The 4,755-nt window shown below is 44.1% G+C and overlaps 1 long non-coding RNA gene across 2 annotated transcripts; it reads right to left on the bottom strand.

Moving 5' to 3' along the window:
• Positions 1 to 1,099: 1,099 nt before the first annotated feature.
• LOC144146753 (uncharacterized) lies at positions 1,100 to 4,183 on the bottom strand. 2 transcript variants are annotated; one of them, XR_013317696.1, is made up of 3 exons: positions 3,567 to 4,183; positions 2,266 to 2,360; positions 1,100 to 2,181 (listed from the first exon to the last, which is right to left on the bottom strand). It is a non-coding gene; the product is annotated as an uncharacterized LOC144146753 (long non-coding RNA). The 2 variants fall into 2 exon arrangements; XR_013317695.1 differs by lacking the exon at positions 3,567 to 4,183 and adding an exon at positions 2,749 to 3,322.
• Between the last annotated feature and the right edge of the window lie 572 nt (positions 4,184 to 4,755).

Raw genomic sequence — 4,755 nt, 5'->3', positions numbered from 1 at the left:
CTTTTCGGGGCATGAACATACGATTACATGCACAGTTAAGCACCCGCATGTTCCAGTGCTGGTCGATTTCGGTACAAACAGACGTAGGTGATCCAGGAATTGATGATTAAAAAAAACAGTGAAAAGTTGCAATCAATTACAGATTTTGTTATGTTAATAATATTTTCTTTATCCCGGCATAATCATAAGTGCACTGAATTTCTTCGAAACGATTTCTCCAGTAATTGTGTATTAAAGAGGGTTCCTCAATCGTGTTGTATTGATTTGTCTTTGGGCAGTGTCTCAAAGATTTATTTTTCTTAAAACGTGGTCTGTTCTCTTATTGTAATATTTACGTAATATATGAATCCACATATTTTTAAACGATTGAAATTGTAGGTATTTACTAAGGATCGTTCCTCAACCCTCTTTCATTTATTTACCTTTCTTGTAAATGTTCTTTGAATAGCAGCGCTAACGACTGAAACGAATTACTGAAATTGTGAATTTGCGACGACTTAGTTATGCCCTCTGTTTATTTTTAATTGCGAAATGAATGCATATATAATTCACGGTTGAGACCTAATTGTGGCCTGTACAAAATCAGTACCACTTCAATTGTGAAAAAATCTGGGATTCAATTCGTTCTTTGTTTCACACTTAGGCATTTAAAGAGTGCAAGTACATCAACCGGTTATTCGTGGATGCTAGTAAACAAAAACAAACCGATGAACACAACGACCCCCCAATCCCGAGAAATACAATCACGCGCACTTCCTCCCTTTGGATGTAATGGCTCGTTGGATCTAGTGACGCGTTGGATCTAGGGACTCGGATGGATCTCTTGACTCATTGGATCAATTGACGCGTTGGATCTAGTGACTCGGTTGGATCTCTTGACTCGTTGGATCTTCTGACTCGGGCATCACGTGACCTAGTGGATCTCCTGACTCGTTGGATCTAATGACCCGTTGGATCTAGTGACCATAAACGCCTCCCATGTACCCCCCTTTCCCGGGGGTGATGCTGGGGGCGAATGCAGCGGCTTTGCTGCATGCATTCGCAATTAAAAGTAATTTGGCTCGAGCAAACATTTTATTGAGACCAAGCCATGGGGGTAATGTACTGAGGAGAAAAATACGATTACAATTCAGAACACAATGCGGTGAAAGCGTCCTTTCCAGCAGCCAGAAGCATCTTATATAAAAACATTACAGTGGTCATACGAAAGAAAGAATTCTGTGCAAATAAAACATTGAACAAAAAAAGAGCAATGCAAGAAACTTCTAGCAACAAGTCCAGAACTCTACACTTTCTTATTTTCAAAGAAAGAATGGAGGGCAAACAGAACTCTGAAAACAAAAACAAAAGAAATCAATGCAAGAAACTTGTAAAATCAGGTCCATAACTGTGTGAACTTGCTTATGGATATTGTGAGGTGCGAATGAAGCACAAATAAAACACTACAAAAAAGGCACACGCAAGAAACTCTCACCATCACGTCCACAACTTGTATAGTTGTGTAAGATTATTTGAAAGCAAGTATGCAGCACAAATAAAACTTTCACGAAAAAAATATAAATAGAAGAAAATTGTACCACCAGGTCCACAACTTTGTACATTTGTTTTTAAACTGAAACAATAAGATGCAAGCGCTTGTTCTACAAAAAATGATACCAACTTAGGAAAGTAAAACAATTGAACTGCGTTTATCTGATAGATCACATTGTAAAAATGTACCCCGAAATTACTAGGCAGAATACCAGTGGTCGCCTGGAGCCAGCAGTGTTAAATACTTCCTTCCAAAAAAAAAAAAAAAAGCCACGTGCAGTATGACTAACAAAGCATCACCAGCGGGAGTGAACATATCTTAAATGCAAACGCTTTTCTTCAATACACATGGTTGAAAAAAAAAAAAAAAACAATGCACAGTTTTTCTCAACAAAGAAAAAGCCATGTGCAGCACGACTATCAAATATCACCAGTAGTCGTGAACCTAAATGCCGAAACTTTATGGTTCATACATGCTTGAAAAAAAAATACCCTCAACAACCACAACAGATAATGGGGTCCTCTTCTCTGCACTGATGAGGGGCAAATCCTCTGTGACCTTTCTGTCGACGACGCCTTTCCCGTTTCTTGCACTTTCCTTAGCTGCGCTGTACTGGTCGTACCTCCAGCTGTTCAGGTTGTCTGGATGAACTGCAGAAAAAAATCCAATAAAGACGCCTAGATGTGCAATCCGTTTAAAATACCGTGTTATGTGTTAGTCAATGTGGGTCTTACGTTCGCGCCTTTGCATTCTTGAGCTGGATCATGATGACTGTCTTCATTTCTGCGTCCATGGCTCCTCGTGTTTGCATATTTGCTCTCACAGCCTCCTAGAAAGAATTGTACACGCACGCATAATTCAGAGAACATCCCTTTTTTACGACCTCTTGTACGTTACCCGATAAATTTAACTAAACTGTGCAGTTGCAATAAGATAATAAAAAGTTGAACCAGGGCAAGCTGAAGCAGCAAGCATGGCACGTGCTATTTCATTTAACACTGCAGGCTTGACAGCCCAAACTACCTATTGACTAACCTCTGACGAGGTGGCACAAGCCTTGTTTTTCTGGCCCGAGTAGCTGAAGTTCGCCGTCAATTCGTCTACAAATAAGAACCGCAACTGAGCCCCACAGCATGGCCAACGGATATGCCACCTAAGCCTGCAAGTCGATAATTGATATGAAAATAAACAGCAAGTGAGGCGGGAACTTCAAACACCTTTAGAATGGCCTGCCAGGCTGCGTTCGAGGTCCTTGTTTTCCTGAAGGCTGTCCTCCAGTCTTCCTAAATCTTCATCACACTTCAGGGGAAAGCTCCAGTAGTCCATGTTCAGTTGAGGCCTCTCGCACCATCGGTTCAGAAGATTTAAAGTTTGCTCATTCTGCTGCCGTACGTAAGCAAGCTCCTTCATGATGAGCTTCCTGTCAGCTGCATTGGTAAAACAATACAAAGACGCGCAATGCAGACCAGTCGCAGATGTACGGAGAGGGACAGCTACTTTATGTTTTATGGCCTAGGTCTCGCTCCAGTGAAACAGTCAAAACATATCAGTATAAATGACAGCACAACTCTGCTCACGGCTACCCTAAATGGCTACCCCAGCGCGACCTAAACAAAGACACAGTGGTGCATATTCAGTGCCACTGTAGACGTAGGGAGTTCAACTCTTAGCCATACAGGCTATGCCTCAGCAATGAAACAAAATTCCACTAATGGGCTTTAGCCAGCAGTAATCCTCACCACTGGCGGCAACGCATTAAAGTTTATCCTTTACTCAAGAACATGCATCCCACACTTCACTGAGGTCGATGTCTCGCTCGTTGCCAAGCCCACCAACGGGCATATGGAAAACACCATGACATCGCGTACACGGATGCAAGTTCGTACCCCACTCAGTCTCGGCACCTGGAAGTGGCGACTACACAACATAAGTTCATTACTTGCGCCTCCCTTAACCCCCCCCCCCTCCTCCTGGGTCGCCGAGGACTCACTGTTCCTCTGGCTATCACCCAAACTACGTCACCGATCATACTCACGGATTCCCAGGCTGCCTGTTGTAGCTTTTTGTTGGGTAAAGTGGTCCCAAAAGCCCTCCAGCTACTGAGCCATGATCACTCCACTCGAACATTGGTTTTCTTTGGGCTCATTCCTCACTGGTGGGCAGCGACTATGCCCACCAACAGGCCCACGGCCGTTTTTGCAAGGCTACCGAGGGCGATTTGGACACTCCACCCCTGGTCACCTTCCAAGACATCAATCAGGCAGCATTACCGCGCCCTTAGGCAATCCCTCCCCTCTTCATTCTAACCCACTCAAACACGAATAAACTACTCTCAGTAGAATTCACACAAACATTTTCCCTCACCCGACCTGGCTGCACCACCTTTATCCAACTAAATACCCCTTAGAATGTAAAATTTGTTCTCAACCAGGCACCCTAATCCACATCATCGTCATCAGATGGGCTCACAAGCCAACCCTTCCACTTCCTTCCTTCTCTCCCCACGATGACGGCACAGCCTACACTTCATTACTCTTCACAAATCGTACAGTCGTAAAGGCTGCAAACAGGCACAATGCATTAAGTTCGCTTGCAACCAGGCAGCCTTAAAGTTTTTCACATTTAGGTAAACTGGCGTTTACTCAAACTTGTGCGGGAACTAGCCTCCAGTTTTGAAATTAAAGACAAAAGCGATCCCGTCGATATTCGGCCGCTGTCCGGTTGCGATCTCACCGGCAGTCTTCTGTCGCGAGCTGCCTAATTATTTGCCAGCTGCTTCGCTTAGCCACGGCACAGAGAGCTTCCTTCAGGTGAAGGGTGCAGGCCTTTTGCGCTAGGATAATTATTTGCCGGCAGCTTGGTTTAAGTAAAGGTCCTATTCTAGGTCCATTTTAAATGCGTTGTGAAGGCGCAAATGACCGAAATAACCCACGCGGTCGTACTGTCACGGAAGTTGTCCTTCGCGAGCAAAGAGTGCCGGCATTTCATGTCAGAATAATTATTTGCCGTGAGAGCACGGCCGGGTAGCTTATTTCGGTTATTTGCGCCGCCACAGCACATTAAAATTGGGCCTAGAATATGACCTTTAGTTAAACCAAGCTGCCGGCAAATAATTACCCTAGCGTAAAAGGCCTGCACCCTTCGCCTGACGGAACATTGATGCGCCGCGGCTGAGGCAAGCAGCCGGCAAATAATTAGGCAGCTCCTACAGAAAACTGTCAAGA

The sequence above is a fragment of the Haemaphysalis longicornis genome, unplaced genomic scaffold, assembly GCF_048455015.1.
Source record: "Haemaphysalis longicornis isolate Haplotype H1 unplaced genomic scaffold, Haemaphysalis longicornis Haplotype H1 scaffold_7, whole genome shotgun sequence".
NCBI classification, from domain to species: Eukaryota; Metazoa; Arthropoda; class Arachnida; order Ixodida; family Ixodidae; genus Haemaphysalis; species Haemaphysalis longicornis.
The sequence above is the reverse complement of the archived record's forward strand: the minus strand, read 5'-3'. Positions and strand labels throughout refer to the sequence as shown.